Source organism: Eurosta solidaginis, chromosome 3 (assembly GCF_040869045.1).
Source record: "Eurosta solidaginis isolate ZX-2024a chromosome 3, ASM4086904v1, whole genome shotgun sequence".
Classification (NCBI taxonomy): domain Eukaryota; kingdom Metazoa; phylum Arthropoda; class Insecta; order Diptera; family Tephritidae; genus Eurosta; species Eurosta solidaginis.
The window spans coordinates 154,548,921-154,569,338 of NC_090321.1; the positions used below are offsets into that span (position 1 = coordinate 154,548,921).

Genomic DNA, 20,418 nt, shown 5'->3' on the forward strand with positions numbered 1-20,418 from the left:
GGAGTTTAAATCGTTTTCCACCTGGTCCTTCCAACGGAGTGGGGGCCGCCCTCTACCTCTGCTTCCATAGGCGGGTTCCGATAAAAACACTTTCTTGGCCGGAGCATCATCTTCCATTCGCATAACATGGCCTAGCCAGCGCAGCGCTGCGTTTTAATTCGCTAGACTATGTTGATGTCTGCGTATAGCTCGTACAGCTCATCATTAAATCTTCTTCGGTACTCGCCATCGCCAAGGCGTGTCATTCATTTATATCTTTCATTTATATCTTTATTAATTTTAGGCCAAAAATATAAATGGGTGATTTTCTTCCGAGTCGATCCTATTCTAGAGTGGGAAACATCATGAATTAAATTAAATATTTTCTTTCGAACAGTGGAAGGGACGTAAGGTCGGCTTATGCTAGTGGACAAATCACACCAAAGGAGCTTGCCGGGGGAAAATTCTATTCGTCTTAATTGATAAGACGAACTTTCCGATTTCTTTAGCTAAAGTTTCAAAGTAAGGAATATCCAATTTAACAGAATCTATTCCTGGTCGCGATAATGAATCTGAAATAATATTATCACTGTCTTTAATGTATCGAATATCTCCAGTGTATTGCGAAATGGAATCCAATTGGCGAGCTTGCCTTGGCGATCGTTTTTGTGAAGAGAGCTGTTGTAAGGGGTTTATGATCCATAAGAACCAACAATTCTCGGCCCTCAACAAAATATTGAAACTGTTTAATTGCTTCTTAAATAGCTAAAAGTTTTTGTCGAAAGTGGAATACTTTATTTGAGCTAGGTTCAGTTGTTTACTGAAAAATGACGAAGGCTGCCACTGGTTTTTAATATATTGCTGTAAAACACCCCCAAATGCTGTGTTTGAAGCATCAGTGCTAATAGAAACTGGGGCGAGAAAATTATACACCCTTCAAGAAAATTTGAAATGTCTTGAATATGGGGAATAGGATCTGTCTGCAATTGTTATTGCGTTTACTTTCCTATAGTCGCCACAAGGTCTCCAGTCATCGATACCTTTAGGCGCCATGTGCAGAGGCGACCAGCATGGTGATGAAGACGGACGACAGATTTCTTTCTGACACATAAAATCGAACTCTTCTTTAGCAATCTTAAGCTTTGCAGGATGAAGTCGTCTAGCTTTGTGGATAGGCAAATGACTATTTGTTATGATATGACGGACAACATTGTGTTTAACAGGGAGATTGAAATCGATTTCATTGAGAAGAGCTGGAAAATCTTTCAATATATCACCCCAGTCAGAACCAATGTTAAAAAATTTTGGCGTAGGAAATTGTTTCTTTGAAAGTCATTCTCAGACAGGACGAATTCATTTCAAAAACGCCCTATCTCATGTCAAAATATATTGAATTTATACTGAGGGGCTTTTTGAAACAAATTCTAAATTAGGATGTTCTTCGATCAAATTCCCAAATTTTGAGATGGGGCTTTTTGAAAATAATTTTAAAATATTTTATACACCACTATTATTAAAAAAATTTGTTGCTGTGAATTATTTGTTATTATATTTTAATATTATTTAGTAAAAATTACTGAAATATATATATATAGTCGAATTTGTTTTGTGATCTATATATCCATGAATTAAAAAAAAAATAAAAGATTGACAATTCAGTATCTCATTTTACATAATGGTTTTAATTTTGCAATTGTGGTAGTAGTACATCTTGTACCGAATCCACGTCGACCGCTACACTTGGTTATTTTGATTCTTGTGTAATCAGGCGACATACTATAGATGGTATTTGACCTGAATTTATATCAGTGTCATTATTAGCCCTTTTCGATGGTTTAAAAGTGGAGACAACTTGATCCTCAGTGGTGACTGAAGCCTGGCCACATGAGCCGCAGTCTGACGATGGTCCAGCAATGCGGTTCGCCTGGACTTTTAGCCTGTTCACGTCCACGTTGCCGTTGCCGTCGCCGTCGCCGTTGCTGTTGGTGTTGTTGATCGCCAAATTGATGATGATGTGAAATGTTAGTGGTATTGTAGGAATGAGTACTATTTGAAGGAGAGTGAAATATTAATATCCTTTTATTTTTCTGCCGATTTTAATACTAACATATGGTTTTCTTTTTCGCTACTACATTGACTTTCGGCAAAATGTGCGTTGTAATGGGCGATTCATCAATTTTGATAAATGTTTGATCTCCACTACTATCAATCCAGGTGCCGAAACTCTATAATATAAGAAAAGAATCGTTATATATCAGTAAGTATGTTACTGTTGAGTTAAAAAACGCTACCACATCATTGTTGAATTATATAGTTATAGACTATTTCCTATGTTTGCTCTTGTTGCTTGCGCCACAGTCGTGTATTGCGATGAAATTGTTGAAATTGCATCCGCGTCCGAAGGATCTAAAACCTCACACTCAGATACATCATGATCCGACTTATAATGTATGCATACATTATTTAAAGTACAGCAAACGTTCACTATTTGCACAGCTTTCTTCGGCGAATAGTGAAGCTCTCGTGCACCTAGGATACACCTCCAGCGGTTTTTCAGCACACCATTCGTACGTTCAATAATGTTTCGACATTTTGCATGCGCTTCATTGAATTTCATTTGATTTGAGCCTTCCGCTGGCGACTTATGAGGTGTCATCAACCACGGTTCTAATGGGTATCCAGCGTCTCCTAATGAAAAAATGAAAATAAATAATTTTGTGGTATGAGAGAATTAATATTATTGACCAGGTTGTAGGACCTACAATCTTCGACACTTTACAGCCCCAATATAGATGTATGCTTCTCCTTGTCCCGATTCCCTCCAGGCACTGCTTACACTCTAACACGCATTTAGATGCTATGCTATGCGAGATTATTGCCTTAATTGCTGCTTGACTCTCAATATAAAAGTTGACACATCTGCAGTTTAAGCTATTCTCTTCCAGTGTTTCTACTGTTTTGTTTACGGCTCATTCTTCAGCTTGGAAAACACTAAAGTAATCTGGCAGCTTGCAGGATCTGTTTATATCCGGATCAACTCAGTACGGATCAGCTAATACGCGTCCAAAAATATCGAGAGAGGTGTCAAACGACGCGTCTTGACATCAGTATTAATAAACCGAAGCCGGAAAATAAAAATTTAATAATTCAAAACATATTAACGAAAAACCGAAAAATGACCCGCAGGTACCTCCGAAACTGGGTAATTCTTTACTTTTGCTCACAACTACTAAAACCCTACCAAAAATATCGGGAGGTGTCAAAAGACGCGTTTTGATCCCAGGACCACGAATCCGAGAGCGGAAATTCAAAATTTTATTTCTGTCAAAAGTTATTTCCAAAAAAACGAAAAATGGCCCAGAGCGCTCCGAAACCGGGGTGGGATCCATAGTATTTTTGCGCAGAACACCTTTCTGCATTGGCGGCCTTCGGCCGCGCTTATAAAAAATTATCCTGGGTGGGTCCAACACCGGTTTGGAGACCAAAACTATATCCGCGTAAAACACTTTTACCCACAGTTTTTCTTGTGGGTACACAAAATCATCAAAACAACAACAACCATATGAAAATTTTAAATTTTGTTTGCAAATATCTCCGAAACGAAATAAAATTTTCAATTTCCGCTTTCGGATTCGTGATCCTGGGTCCAAAGCGCGTCTTTTGAGACTTCTCCTGATATTTTAGGACGAGTTTTAGCAATTGTGAGCTAAAGTAAAGAATTACCGTATTTTTGCGCGGAACACCTTTCTGGGTTGGCGGCCCTCGGCCACGCTTATAAAAAATTACCCTGGGTGGCTCCAACACCGGTTTGGAGCCCAAACCTATACCCGCGCAAAACACTTATGTTCACAATTTTTTTTGGTAATAGTCTAGTTGAGGGGTCGACTGCTAATACGCTACCAAAAATATCGAGAAAGCTGTCAAACGATGCGTCTTGACATCAGTATTAATAATCCGTTCAAAAGATATTAACGAAAAACCGAAAAAAAGGCCCGCGGATACCTCCGAAACCGGGGGTGGAATCCATAGTATTTTTTCGCAGAACACCTTTCTGCGTTGGCAGCCTTCGGCCGCGCTTATAAAAATAGCAGTCGACCCCTCAACTAGACTTTTACCTTTTTTTGTGGGTACCCAACATTACAACAACCACAAGAAAATTGCCAACTTCAACTGCAAATATCTTCGGACAGAGATAAAATTTTTACACATTTTTACAATTTGTACACAGCTCCACGTCAGACAGAGCAGACGTGTAAATAAATGCAATTTACGCCCTGAAGACGGTTACCGGAAGAGTGGCCGAAATATATTGGTAGTAAAACTTAAACATATTGTGTTTTACTCAATTTGACCTGAAGCCAGCTTTAAACAAAATAAGATAAAATTTTTATTTTCCGGCTTTGGATTATTGTTGTCGAGATTAATACCCGTCTTTTGACACCTCTTTCGATATTTTTGGAAGCGTATTAGCAGTGTCATGCTGTCGTATAGAACTTCCGGCGATTTCAATGCCCACCATGATCTATGGCATATGGAGCATGCAACTGCATTGGTTCCTAAAATCCAGAGCCGTAATAAAATCCTCAAATCTCTTTCCGGAAGCACTTGGAGTAAACGCTCATTACCACTTACAAAGCAATTGGCCGGCCGATTACATGCTACGCGTCCCCGAGCCTGCCAAAATACTATCCTCTTGCCCCTTGCACTTTGATGGGTTGAAGCACTGCTAAAACAACAACAAAAACCACTTCCACAACTGATCACCCCGCGAAATAGCACTGCATTTAGCAAAAAAGGAATATATTCCGTAACACAGTTTTATTTGGAAAATGCCGCGCACAAAAAAATGTTTAAAATTTTACGAGTTTGGGTCTAGAAAATATAGAAACCGTAGAAAATATATTACAAGTGTATTACTTTATTGCGAGTACGCACAGTCGACCAGACGCGAGTTGTAATAATTTATTTGTAGGTAAATTGACGCTTTTATAATTTTTGATAAATTAACTCTTTCTCGCGGTAAATAAAAACTTGTAAACGAAATGTCAAATTTACCCGTAACAGCTGATTCGAACTACGAATTCTTCTTCCCAAAACTTTTGGGAAAAATCTTCTCCCACGGAGTTTATAATTGGAAGAATTTATTTTTGGGAGAAACAAATTTGAACTCCCATGGGAATATTCAGAATTGGGCTGATTGATTGGCTATGTCGTTAGCGTTATGGTATGGCACCATTAATCGATTACATTCCTTTCCATAAGGTAGGTTCGATCAGCTGATTTATCTGGTTATGGCTTTATGGTTATAAGTAACCATTAATTCGCCCTTAAGCGTTGAGATTCACTAAGAGAATTTCTTTCTAAAAGAGCTTCTTTCAGTGTAGAATATGCTATCGAGGCCGAATAATTCCAATTATCATTAATAGCCTGTATGATATCAAAAACCTTTGCAGTCATATCCTGTGATAGCGATACTATAAGATATTCATACTTGGAAATTTCGCTAGTAATATTTTTAATACGAAATTGAGTCTCATCTAAAATAAACCATTGGTGAGGATATTTATTATAAAAAGGGTAGTTTCAAACCTGAGGAATTTGAATGCTGAATTTGAAGAGCGGGCGAAGAATTCTGATTTTGCTCTAGAGACATGACCGGTGGTTGATTTTCTTCTAGAGATATGATAGGTTGTTGATTTTGTTCTAGAGAAATTATCGGTTGTTGACTTTGTTCTAAAGACACAACCGGTTGATACAAATTGATTAAACTCCTATCTCTAGTTATAAGCTGCAGACATTGGTGCTTTATGGGTAACCGTATCGGTAACCTTATAACAGCTGATTCGACCAACCTTATGGGAATCAATGCAATCGATTATTGGTGCCGTTAAGGTCGTAACCGTATCGTAGCCAACCAATTGATTCTTTGTATACCGTCGTAACGATAAACAGCTGACTACGTTAGGGATAAGACTACAGCGATACGACATACGGCTCCAATGACTCCCGCTATAATCAGACTTCCCAATATCGACATAAATTAGTCGTAAAAAATAAAAAGGGAACAATCACAAATAGCATCTAAATAGCCAATAGTTTCTACTTAAATTAGTCGTGCTAGTATTGTATATATTCCTATTATTCACCTACAATTTGTAAATTTTACATAAGATCAGGAACATATGATGATGGATTCACGACGAAAGATGCTTGCGGATGTAAATAAATTATTATACTTGCAGTTGATTAAAACTTGAAACACTCATTTGTTGAAGATGCGGAGTTCACAATCGTCGATCAGCTGTGAATTGCTCTTACCATCACCAGACCATTGTAAATTTTACCAAGTAGCGCAACTAACAGCTGATCGGTGAAATTCGCACATTCACACGCACAGTTCTCGAATCAATTTCAAAAAAAAACTTTAGACTATTTAGCTTAAATTTTAAAGTGAGATAAACCTTACCAATTGATGCGTATTTGTTGTTATTAAAGAAGCTTTTTATTTATATTAAAGTTTTTAACATTTTTTCAACTTTAATTTAACAATTTCATGCTTCAAAATGCTTTAATCATTGTAAATTTTACCAAGTAGCGCAACTAACAGCTGATCGGTGAAAATTCGCACATTCACACGCACAGTTCTCGACTCAGTTTCAAAAAAAACTTTAGATTATTTAACTCAAATTTTAAAGTGAGATAATCCTTAAGAATTTATGTATATAGAATATGTAAGGCATTTTTGTTGTTATTAAAACAATAGTTTTATTTATATTAAAGGTTTTATCTTTTTTTTTTAACTTTGAATAAACTCCGAACACCATTCTTTCATTATATGACATTCGACTGCCTAGTCCACTGCCTTCCACTCTATTCGCAACATAACCTCTAATTAAGCTGCCAAACTATATAGTAAACAATGGCTTTAATTTCGTGCATTGAAATACAATCATGTGCATATACGTTTTGACATTATATTTCATACTCGTTCGTGTTTGCCATTCTCATTGTTTCTAAATTCGTAAACAAGGACTGCAGTTATTCGGTGTGATTTTTCGAAAAAATGTATTATTTTCGTGAAATTTTACACTTAATCTGTGGTATTGTGGTGGTCAAAAAGGTTTTATAAAATTTCAGTTTTTCTAAACACTAACGGCCAATAACGAGACAAAATAAAAAGGTTTTATGCAAAAATACTTTGGCTTAAGCGCCAAATACACGACACGAACATTTCCGCGAACATTCCGCAATCTTGTTCGCAGCTTTGGCCATACACCGTACCAACTTTTGGCCGAACATTAGTTCTCTTTCAGACAGCGATGAATACGGACAACAATTGTGCTGCAGCAATATTGCTCGCTGTGGCAATTAAGCGTAAAAAAAGAGAGATTAATAAATTCACTCAGAAATTTTTTATTGTCCATTTTACTTTTCCGCGCACGTCTGTTCCGTTCAGAAATTACTACGATTATGAGCTATTTCGCCATACACGCACGAACAGTTCGCGCAAATGTTCGCCAAAAATTAAAATATCTTGATTTTTGGCGAACATTTGCGCGAACTGGCAAACACCACCATACACGACAGAAAAGGTCGCAGAAACATGACATAACGGGAATGTTCGCGGAAATGTTCGTGTCGTGTATTTGACGATTTACAACGCGACAATGTATTTCGTAATGTCGAAGTACTTATATGTGTATTTGATGTGGAAGCTAGCATTTAGAACACGGTTGCCACCTCAGTCCATTTGGACCAAAAAAGTCCTTTTAAACCCGATATGGTCCGCTGGCCAAAAATGACAAAAAATGGCCGGCTGACAAAAAATGGCCCTTTTCAACTCCATATGGTCCGCTGGTCCCTTTTTCTCAATTTTGGTTCTTGTTCGGCACGGATTTGGTACTTTTATTTTTTTTTCACTGAAACAAAAATTCAAAATACTGCTAATAAAATTGTCGGCAAATCTATTACCCACACATAATTTTCAATTTACTTCTGTAACCCCATTATGTACATGTAGCTTAAGTTATGTTATGGAAACGCATTTACTATGGAAGCAGTAAGGAAGGCGGTCGGCATGATTTTGTGGTGCACAGTGGCTAGTCATTGTCGGCTGGGGCGGGTCCTTGCCAACCTTACTGTTCCTGCGCCATAAACAGAAAAAAATTCCTATCATGCCTATCAAAACTAAAAGCTGTCAAATTTAAAATAAACCGACAGAAGCGCAGAGACCGACTCAAAACGCTTATCAATACAAATTAAAACGCCACGGACAGACCGTTGACATATTCAAAAATTCGAAATTCAAAAAAAACTAACGCCAAAAAAATTACCGAACCGGACATGACCGGTTACTACTCTGAAATCAAAATTCAAAAAAAAACTGCTGAAAATAAAATAAAAGAACCAAAAGGAAAATAAACAAAAAGGGCCGAATATATATAGGGGCGCCGCGGGTGGTGTTGCGACGCCCGGTGCTATGCCCACCCTCAAAATCCATGGCCACCGTCGCACCTAAAATTCTGGTGGCCCCTTACCTGTTCACCCTACGTGCCTTCTAAATGAATGGTGACGCCAGCATTCCCATATTGTTAACAAATTTATTCAATATTCATTATTACTAACATAGCTTTCTTTTTCTGTTCTTACTGCAAGGTTTTTGAATATGCTTAAGCTTATAAATAATTTTATAAAAAAATATAGCAATCGAAAATGCGAGCCTAATTAAAGAGGAACTCTATTCCTGTTTGTAAGTTTTAAGAAAAATTTATTGTGAGCCGCATTTTGCGACGGTCCATTGAAAGTAATAATAAGTGGTTTGTTTTATAATCTACTATACTATATGTGTAATAAAAAAAATCTTTTTTTTGTAGAAATTTGGTTAAATGCCCTTTTCTCTTTTTTTTCACAAATCTACCTTAGGGCTGTACATTTTGGATACAACTTCTGATAATTGGGGCCCCCTTACAAAATTAATGGGTTGTTGTATTAGATTTACTTTAAGTTTAACAGAACATCAATTTGGTATTACACATAGTATAATGACACTAATATGTACTATGCACAAGGAAATTTATTATAAACGCGACTAGGACTAAACTTGGGGTAAATCCTACCCCTCAAAAAAATATTGTTTCACAAGTTCAAGTAAAACGTATGCTTTTAAATTCATGGAAAAATTACGGGAGTCATACACCTGTTCAGGTAGAACGTGAACTTTTAAATTTATTGTGAACTCAACGAAATTGTTTTACAGGTTCAGGTAAAACATGAACCTTTTAAACTTATAGTACAATTAATGAAATCGTTTTATTTGTTCAAGTGAAACGTAAACTGTTTTACATGTAACAGTCAGGGTTGGTATTGTTTCGGGTTTAGTTCAACTCAGTCAACAAAAATGTATACAAAAAGAAAGTCTTTGTTTTGATAACGCAAGCTAATCCGCATTACTTGTTATCTGCGTCTCTTAATATAGATTTAATGCATTTTAGCTGGTAATGCAACTGAACTTGAACTACCAATAAAACTTTATTCCTTACCGAAACAATATCAACACTTTTGCTCATTCCAAAATCATATTCGCAACGATTGCATCAATTAAACAAAAATGTAATGGTAAAATTCTACCGTAACGCAAAGCAAATTTTAATAACTGAAACACTTTTTTTTGTTTCATAGGCAGTAAAAATTGCACCCCTATGACCATTAAAATATGCTTTGTTTTTTTGTTGGGTAAACAATTTTTTTTTTTTTGTATGCAACAATTTTGAACGTACAACAAGAATTGCTTTTTTTTCTAAACTTTTCATTTCCTTTGGTCATTGTTCATATTGCATTCGTATTCACATTCGCTTTAATTCTACACTAGGGTGATAGCCTTAAACTTGAGTATGTTGGTATATTGACATTATATAATGTTGCGGAGTCAAAAACATAATTTTATAAGACAAGGTTAAGGCTACAAATACATAATTTTAGTTCAGTATTAGAACGAACTCACCGCTTAACCGCTGATGTTCGTTATCGCAATTGGACTGGCCGCAGGCCTATATTCGCTGCCCTGTGATTGTCATTGTAGCTGGTTTATTGTAGCCCATCTGGTCGTAGCTGATAAGGGTTGTGCTAGTATTGTTATAGCCGGTATGAACGCAGCTAATAAGGATGCGCTAGTAGTATTGGAGTCGGTGGTACCACCTGGTGGTTGTTGCGCTCGTGGTTCGAGGTGATCGAGTGAACCTGGTGACAATAAAAACTTCGTGTTGACTTTTACGACCTGGATGACTTGATGCTAATTGGGTGTTCGTTGTATTACGCTGCAGCGTACTGCTGGCCCTGGAGGCGGAGGTGTTGGTTTAAAAGTCTTCTAGTAATTCGCTTGACCCTGTAATACTAAAAGGTTGTTATTTGGATTCGGACTTGTCGATGCTGTCGTATCAGCAAGATTCGTTAAATGTTCCTTAAATGTCCTTTTTGGTCCGCAGGAAATTGCAAAAAAAACGGAAGATTCCAAACTGTTCGATACTGGTTAAAAGCTTCGCCACAATTAAAGGGCGTAAAATTATTCACAACACTTATTTTACCAATGTGCTGACCGGGTAGTTGGTCGATAAGAATGTGGGACTCAGTTAAACGGCAAGCAGTGTACAATTAATAGGTTTTTCATTGCCGTCGGCTTTAAATGTCGCTTCTTTTCTTTATTTGTTTCGGTGAATGTAGCTTTTCTAATATTTCTTCGTTTGCGTTGTCGTGAAGCAAAAAGGAAATATGGATGTCTTCTATATTTCTAGCTTCACAAAACTTTTCCACCTTTCTCGTTTTTTTAAGCCCGGAAACGCATGCAATTTTTTCGCTAGTGATCGCCGGTCTGTCTTTTTCTTGTTTTTCGATATCTTTTTATCGCAACTTTCGCCACATCACTAGGTGTGTTCGCGTGAACACGCTCCCAAGTGGATCGTAGACGTAGACCGTAGCAGCAGACCGTAACAAACCTGCTTCGCTTTGAAGACCTGACGATGAAGCGAACAGGAAACCGGATCATCTGTGGGAAGCTACTGCCAGGGATCTCCGACGACAAGCAACGTGTGGCACGACTCACCCCTGATATAAAAGTCTCAAAGTCCTACTACGAAGCTAGCCGGGCAACATGGGTCCATCAAAAAAAAGTTCAGTCAAGTTGGGAATTATTTCTGTTTCCTAGTTAAAAGGGCTTTGCGGCAATTAGACATTTGTTATGGAGAACTCGTCAAAACTCCGAAAGATGATTTCTAGTGGGTATCGCTCCCACTGGAATGCAAAACAAGAAAAAGTGTAGACATTTTGATCTGGAGAACTCGTCCAAACTCCGACCTCGAACTCGTCCGACTTAGTCCGACCTAAGCGTGGACTGCCAGGGTGTTCACGGTCCTCGGTGAGTACGCGTGTGAACATCCTATGAGGTCAGTGCTCGGGGAGAATATTGGGCGAGATGTCCCCGACCGCCAAAACGCCCAGACAAAAAAAAAGTCCGATTGGTAGATATATAAAAAAGATCAAATTGCAATTTAGCAAAAGAAATGCCCTTGATGGTTCATTGCCGACGAATGTCCGAAGCATGGAAGCGACCTATCAATTTCCCGTTTAGGTCCTCGAGATCATACAATGCATTGCCTATTTTTCGGAGCACACGACACTTAAGGTATTTCGGCAGGAATTTGGCGTTAATACCCTGTTTAAAGTTACTTAAGGCAAAGTTTCTTCGGAAAACTTCCTGACCTTCCTTGTAGTTGACTTGCCTAGAGCGCTTGTTATAGGTGGTTACTCCCCTATCCGTAGCCTGATCTAAATTTTTACGGATTTGCTCACGAATATTAGTCAACTTGTCAGTTCGGCTTACTATCGTAACTTGGTCTTCCCGAAGGCTTCCGAGCTTCGCTAAAATTTTGTACGTTGCGGCATGCTGGACCATATTTTGGCCATATAATGCAAAGTATGGAGAACACTGAATCGCCGTATGAAAATCACTTCTCAAAACTGATAAAATTTCGGGTATATGCTTATCCCAATGGGTGTGGTCAGGCTTATCCTTCAGGAAAATCCTAATCTTAGAAACAATTTCTCTATTGACGCGTTCAGATGCGTTTGCTTGGGGAGAATATAGCCCCGTCCTCACGTGCGTCACCCCGTAATTTACTAAAAATTGGTTCATTTCCTTCGAGATAAACTGTTTACCATTGTCACTATGGATAAATTCAGGAACCCCTACAGTCGGAAAAATTTCGGAGGCGAAGTAATTTATAACGTTAACAGTGGTGGTTCTTTGCATGGGCTTTAGCCAAACGTATTTTGAAAGATGGTCTAATACTATAAAAAGAAATTGATTACGCCGCTTAGATCTTGGATACGGCCCTAGAAAGTCGCAATACAACCGCTGAAATGGCCTTTCGGATTCAAAGGTACTCCCTATTGGTGGTCTCGACTGCTGATTGGTGGGTTTTACCGTTTTGCAGGTGTCACAACGCTGGACGTAGTCCCTGACGTCCTTAGCCTGCTGCCTGACACGTTCTAAGGTTTTCTGCCATCCGCCATGGTAACTCCGGTTAGCGTCATGTGCTAATCTCACTGCTTCCTTAGTCAACCCTTTTGGCAACCATAAACGCCACAGCGAGTCTTCTTCCCCTTCCATCCCCTTGCGAAACTTAACTCTTTTGAAAATTACACCGTCCACAACTCGTAAATCCGGAAGTGATTCCTCGTTTTCGGTGACGGTCCGAATCAAGTCTAAATACTCGTTGCTGCTAAATTCGGGAGAGACTAAATCTATTTCTCCGGGTGTGGTAGTGAAAGACAACTCATCGGCATCAAAGCGCGACAGCGCGTCTGGTACTACATTCAGGGTGCCCTTACGATGTTCCATTCTAAAATCGTACCTTTGCAGTAAGAGTGACCATATCGCCAACCTCCCGCTCAAGTCTTTTTGTGTCATCAACCACTTGAGACTAGAGTGGTCCGTAATAATCCGAAAAGGTAATCCTTCGACATAGGGTCGGAAACGCTTCACGCTGATTATGGCTGCAAGACATTCCAGCTCGGTTACTGTATAATTGCGTTGAGAATTATTCAGCTTTTTCGACATGAACGCGATTGGATGCTCAGCGCCCTCATCATCGACTTGTAACAACACTCCGCCAACACCTATTTTGGAAGCGTCGCATTGTGTATAATCCGAAAAGGTAATCCTTCGACATAGGGTCGGAAACGCTTCACGCTGATTATGGCTGCAAGACATTCCAGCTCGGTTACTGTATAATTGCGTTGAGAATTATTCAGCTTTTTCGACATGAACGCGATTGGATGCTCAGCGCCCTCATCATCGACTTGTAACAACACTCCGCCAACACCTATTTTGGAAGCGTCGCATTGTATTACGAATTCTTTGGAAAAGTCTGGTTGGGCCAAGACAGGCGCCGAACTCAAGGCTACTTTTAGTTTTTCGAATGCCTCTATAGCTTCAGGAGTAAGGTTAAACGGGCCTGCTGACTTGCGGAGACAGTCGGTCAAGGGACCTGCCAAGTCAGCAGAATTGGTAATAAAGGCTCGGTACCAATTCGCCATGCCCACAAACCTACGCACTTGCCGAGGGGATTTAGGGATCGGGAAGTTTTGCATTGCTTCTATTTTTCCCGGATTCACTTTCAAACACCCGCTGCCTATCAGGTACCCTAAATAGCGTATTTCTTTCTGGCAAAATTTACTTTTCTCGACGTTTATTGTCAGACCTGCGTCTCTCAAACAGTTAGCCACTTCCGCCAGCAATTTCAGGTGGTGTTCAAAATCTGTACTACACACCATTAGATCATCTAGGTAGACGAAGACATTCTCTCGCAGACGCGAAGGGATTGCCTTGTCCATCAGCCTACTCATAGTCTGCGGTCCATTGCACAGACCAAATGGCATCACCTTGAAGTGGTACAGAGGCCTCCCCGGAACTGCGAATGCTGTTTTTTCCTTGGAGGACTCTGTCAGTTTGATCTGGAAGAACGCGTCCTTCAGATCAATGCCACTAATAAAATGCGTATCTTTCAGTCTGCTGAATAAGCCGTTGATATGAGGCAGGGGGTACGAGTCTTTCTTAGTCACTGCGTTGACCTTCCTGGAATCTATGCACAGCCTAACTTTACCTGGTTTCCGCACCAGTACTACAGGACTACACCACGGGGAGTTGGATTCTTCTATAACTCCTAATTCGAGTAACCTGTCTAGTTCTCTAAAAGCTTCGGCTTGCCTCGGTGGCGAAAGAGGGAAATGTTTGCTTTTTATAGGTACAGCATCACCGGTGTCGATGTGATGCTCCACTAATTTGGTTTGCCCTAGGCCTAATTTCTCGTATGAAGGAAACGTCTCGGTGACCTTTTGCAATTCTAATTTTTGCGTTGGTGACAATTCGTGCAGGTTAAGTTCTTCTTCCTTCTCAAGTCTAAACTCTAAACACTCTACGCTTGGGAATATTTCGGGAGCTAACGCAAATGCTCTCCAAAAATCTAACCCGAAGTATGCTTCTTGGAGCAATGAGGGAACAAGGTAAAAACGAATAACCTTTGTGATATTTTTGAAGGTAACTGGTAGGGATACTGAGCCTAAAATTTTTTGCTTGTTGCCGCCCGCGGTATATACGAACGCGTGTAAGGGCTGATATTCGAAGCCGTTATCCTCTAGGAATTCTACTCCATTTTTCCCTAAGATGGAGACGTTGGCTCCCGAGTCTAACAACCCTACAAGAAAACTATCTTTAATTTTGGCCTTTACTAAAGGCCTTTCGTCCTCGCAGCAGTCTACGCTCCTGTACTCTCCTGTGGTATCTCTTCCTACACTTCAAAATATTTTCCGATACCGGGTAGTGTTCAAAAATGGTATGTCTTATTTGTTCATACCTATGTTCCCTTTCTTCTAGGTTTGGTGAAAGTTGCGTCTGGCAAGCGACATCCCTATGCCGGCGTCGCAGAACTTTAGTCGGCTCGCCCATCGCGAATGAAGACGTTTGACTCTCGGCTTCAGAACTATTCGAACTGTCCGTACTGTCAGGGTAAGTTATTATCACTTTTGATGGCTCTTCTGCCAGGGTATTACTGCACCTCGGAAGCGTATCACCTCCATGCAGAGATTTACCCTCTGGTTCAGCGCACGGGACGACGCCTCGAGCACTGGCTGATGTGGGAGCTATGAAGCCGAACGAGGTTCCCCCGCCTTCTCGCTCGGTTACTGGTTTCCCTGCCTGCGATGGTCCCTAGGGCATTTAGGAGTAAATACACCCTTATACCCACATTTAAAACAAAAAGGATTTTTTATGGGTTCTTCACAATATATATAGGAGTGCCCCATTCCCTGGCAATTCCAGCATTGGATTCCCGAATAGTCCGGTCTTCTGTTGCGTCGATATTCCAGCGCCTCTATTTGTGGATCCATTTCGCCGTCCTCGCTTTCCCTCCTCATGTCTGGGGTTGTCGCGCGTGCTTCGTTTACATGCCGTCCTGGGTAAGTGGCTGCCAGCAGCTTGCTTTCTTCCAGCACTTGTTCTCCTCTGCGTGCTACATCGCGTAGATCATGAAGGGTCCATACGTCCGCATTAAAAAGCATTAGTTTAAGGCTACTGTTGACGTTCCTTTTGATTATGTCAATCAGTAAAAGCTCCGACATTGGCTCTCTTAAGCGCGCGTTCAAGGAGATTATGTCCGTGTGAAACACGTCATAACACTCACTTGCTTTTTGCTTCCGCAGGGAGATCTCCATCATGATCTCGTGGTCAGTTTTCAAAGTGCCAAACTCTCTTTTCAATGAGTAGCACAAAAAGGCATAAGTCGCGTTTGGGTTTTGTTTCGTGAAAAGCCAGTACCATTCTTCGGCCCGCCCGGAAAGAAACAGGTGGAAACTAGCCATTATTTGTTCGTCCGTGCATTGTGTGCGCTCACACAAGGTGTTCAGTTTAAAAAGGAAATCGGCCACGCTCCCAGTGCCGTCGAACGAGATTTTTCACTCCTGCGGCTTCACTACTATGTTGCTCGGAGCAGGGTATATTGGCGGTACTACCGTTGGAAATGGGTTACGGTCCATCCTACTTGCGTTCCTGTTTTGCTGATTTGATTGCTGCGCGGATTCGAGAGCGGCGTTGAGCTAGGCCATATTGGCTCTAATTGAGCCCATCTCTCTCCGCATTTCCTCCTGCGAAGCCTGGAACAGTTGGTATAGCACGTCCACCCACGAGCCTCCACGAGTGGCTTCTCCCTGCATTCCTAGGGTATTCGCCCGATCACTTGTAGCGTCCCCAAAATTTCCCGTCTCCTGATTTGGTGGTAAAGCACCAGCTCCTTCGGGTGCATAGATCGATGCATTGGTTATTAGCCCCGAGATATCATGCGCGTTTAATACGGGCGCGTTCAATTGACTGTTGCTTCCCGGTCTGTCCAATTTTTCGCGAGGGTTAGTCAGGTCCGGGCCCATATTCAGCCCCGCGGGATCTACATATGGTCCACCTACTGGGGTGTGCACCACCAAGGGACGCCTTGCCTTGGGGAAAGCCCTCCTATTACTATCGCCCTGGTTCTGGCTCCCCGCGGAAGCTTCCCGCACTCCCAAACGGAGTAGTTCGGGCCGGTTGGCCGTACGACTGCTCGCGTGACATAATAATTTAAAAAAAATTTTATTTGTTAGGTCGTAGTTTGTTAAATCCTAGTATTCGGAAAAAGGCTTTTATTTACTGCCAAACGTAAGGCCGTTAGGGGTTAGGTAAAAGGTCTGAACTCACCCCCCTTCCCCCTATATTTTAGGCGAGGATTTGTCAAAAAAAAAAATGGGTATATATATACATATGGAAAAAAAAAAATTTTTTTGTGCGGAAAAAAAAATCGCGCGAACACGTATTATTGCCCTTTGTTCGACTATCGTATCGACAAAAATAAAATCAAAGCTGGAAAAAAAGTAGTTAGTAAAATATACAATATAGGTGGTGATGGGAATACTGACATCCCATCATTAGAAAGCAGCAGGGTTACAGAAAAAAAACACAGATACATTCATGCATGTCCCTAGTGCTCCCAACCGCAATGCGAGGGGGTCTTAAGGCCCCCCTCCGAGACTGGTTGGGGCCACTAGGGTCCGCTCCAGGCACACACGGGTCGGTCTCAACACGCCCAGCCGCAACGCAGGGGCAGTCTCCAGGGGCTCGCCCCTGGGACTGGTTGGGGGTGTTGAAGCCGCTCGTCCATTCTTACCGGACACCCCTCCTGCCTCCGCCGCAATGGGTGGAGCGGTTTCGGAGCCGCTCCCCCAGTCTGGTGGGGCAGAAAAGGGTGCCGCTTTGAATCCCAGCTCAACCCGTCACATTCTAAGCTACCACCTGAGACGTGGGATGAGCTGGGGGTTCTTTCAATACGTACACACACGCACTCACACCAACGACACAAATTCGGCAAAAAAATATTTTAAACATTAAAAGAAAAAAATCCCAATTAGCGGACAAAATTATTCCTAGCCGACTAACGGACAACATTCCGGAAGAAAAAAAAAACCCCACTTACAAACAAAAAAAAATAAAGTGCGTGCAGCACTGCCTCATCGGGTGAAAATAAAAAAAATCCCGGAGACTGACGTGAAATCCCGTGACCCCTTTGGCCACTGCCTCCGACGACCAGCCCGGACAACCTGATCCGTCCAACCATCCCACCGCAACGTAGGTGGCAGCTTCTGTGGCTGCTCACTCGGACTGGTGGGATGGTCAACTTCACAGGTTGACCCGACTGATCCCCGCGGCCAGCGCCTCAGGCACCACGTTGGGCGCCATCTGTTATGGCGCCCTCAGCAACTGTCATCGATGATCATTCTGGACAACTTGATCCGTCCAACCATCCCACCGCAACGCAGGTGGCGGCTCCTGCGGCTGCACACCTCGGACTGATGGGATGGTCAACTTCACAAGTTGACCAAAATGACCAGCGCGAAAGCGCCTCGGGCCCCACGTTGGGCGCCATCTGTTATGGAAATGCATTTACTATGGAAGCAGTAAGGAAGGCGGTCGGCATGATTTTGTGGTGCACAGTGGCTAGTCATTGTCGGCTGGGGCGGGTCCTTGCCAACCTTACTGTTCCTGCGCCATAAACAGAAAAAAATTCCTATCATGCCTATCAAAACTAAAAGCTGTAAAATTTAAAATAATCCGACAGAAGCGCAGAGACCGACTCAAAACGCTTATCAATACAAATTAAAACGACATCCGGTCGAACCGGATGCCACGGACAGACCGTTGACATATTCAAAAATTTAAAATTCGAAATTCAAAAAAAACTAACGCCAAAAAAATTACCGAACCGGACATGACCGGTTACTACTCTGAAATCAAAATTCAAAAAAAACTGCTGAAAATAAAATAAAAGAACCAAAAGGAAAATAAACAAAAAGGGCCGAATATATATAGGGGCGCCGCGGGTGGTGTTGCGAAGCCCGGTGCTATGCCCACCCTCAAAATCCATGGCCACCGTCGCACCTAAAATTCCGGTGGCCCCTTACCTGTTCACCCTACGTGCCTTCTAAATGAATGGTGACGCCAGCATTCCCATATTGTTAACAAATTTATTCAATATTCATTATTACTAACATAGCTTTCTTTTTCTGTTCTTACTGCAAGGTTTTTGAATATGCTTAAGCTTATAAATAATTTTATAAAAAAATATAGCAATCGAAAATGCGAGCCTAATTAAAGAGGAACTCTATTCCTCTTTGTAAGTTTTTAGAAAAATTTATTGTGAGCCGCATTTTGCGACGGTCCATTGAAAGTAATAATAAGTGGTTTGTTTTATAATCTACTATACTATATGTGTAATAAAAAAAATCTTTTTTTTGTAGAAATTTGGTTAAATGCCCTTTTCTCTTTTTTTTTCACAAATCTACCTTAGGGCTGTACAGTTTGGATACAACTTCTGATAATTGGGGCCCCCTTACAAAATTAATGGGTTGTTGTATTAGATTTACTTTAAGTTTAACAGAACATCAATTTGGTATTACACATAGTATAATGACACTAATATGTATTATGCACTAGGAAATTTATTATAAACGCGACTAGGACTAAACTTGGGGTAAATCCTACCCCTCAAAAAAATATTGTTTCACAAGTTCAAGTAAAACGTATGCTTTTAAATTCATGGAAAAATTACGGGAGTCATACACCTGTTCAGGTAGAAAGTGAACTTTTAAATTTATTGTGAACTCAACGAAATTGTTTTACAGGTTCAGGTAAAACATGAACCTTTTAAACTTATAGTACAATTAATGAAATCGTTTTATTTGTTCAAGTGAAACGTAAACTGTTTTACATGTAACAGTCAGGGTTGGTATTGTTTCGGGTTTAGTTCAACTCAGTCAACAAAAATGTATACAAAAAGAAAGTCTTTGTTTTGATAACGCAAGCTAATCCGCATTACTTGTTATCTGCGTCTCTTAATATAGATTTAATGCATTTTAGCTGGTAATGCAACTGAACTTGAACTACCAATAAAACTTTATTCCTTACCGAAACAATATCAACACTTTTGCTCATTCCAAAATCATATTCGCAACGATTGCATCAATTAAAAAAAAAATGTAATGGTAAAATTCTACCGTAACGCAAAGCAAATTTTAATAACTGAAACACTTTTTTTTGTTTCATAGGCAGTATAAATTGCACCCCTATGACCATTAAAATATCCTTTGTTTTTTTGTTGGGTAAACAATTTTTTTTTTTTGTATGCAACAATTTTGAACGTAACACAAGAATTGCTTTTTTTTTCTAAACTTTTATTTCCTTTGGTAATTGTGCATATTGCATTCGTATTCACATTCGCTTTAATTCTACACTAGGGTGATAGCCTTAAACTTGAGTATGTTGGTATATTGACATTATATAATGTTGCGGAGTCAAAAACATAATTTTAAAAGACAAGGTTAAGGCTACAAATACATAATTTTAGTTCAGTATTGGAACGAACTCACCGCTTAACCGCTGATGTTCGTTATCGCAATTGGACTGGCCGCAGGCCTATATTCGCTGCCCTGTGATTTTCATTGTAGCTGGTTTATTGTAGCCCATCTGGTCGTAGCTGATAAGGGTTGTGCTAGTATTGTTATAGCCGGTATGAACGCAGCTAATAAGGATGCGCTAGTAGTATTGGAGTCGGTGGTACCGCCTGGTGGTTGTTGCGCTCGTGGTTCGAGGTGATCGAGTGAACCTGGTGACAATAAAAACTTCGTGTGACTTTTACGACCTGGATGACTTGATGCTAAATGGGTGTTCGTTGTATTACGCTGCAGCGTACTGCTGGCCCTGGAGGCGGAGGTGTTGGTTTAAAAGTCTTCTAGTAATTCGCTTGACCCTGTACTACTAAAAGGTTGTTATTTGGATTCGGACTTGTCGATGCTGTCGTATCAGCAAGATTC

General features: G+C 40.6%; 1 protein-coding gene across 2 annotated transcripts in view; it reads right to left on the bottom strand.

Moving 5' to 3' along the window:
* Positions 1 to 1,722: 1,722 nt before the first annotated feature.
* Positions 1,723 to 20,418, bottom strand: part of LOC137244405 (uncharacterized) — a 40,222-nt gene continuing 21,526 nt past the window's right edge. Inside the window, exons 3-5 of one of the 2 annotated variants that reach the window (XR_010950971.1) lie at positions 2,271 to 2,667; positions 2,087 to 2,204; positions 1,723 to 2,025 (exon numbers count right to left, since the gene is read on the bottom strand). The gene's annotated coding sequence lies outside the window, so the exon portion shown is untranslated. Of the gene's footprint in view, positions 2,026 to 2,086; positions 2,205 to 2,270; positions 3,077 to 20,418 lie in introns of both variants that reach the window. The other variant, XM_067773381.1, reaches the window with a different exon arrangement.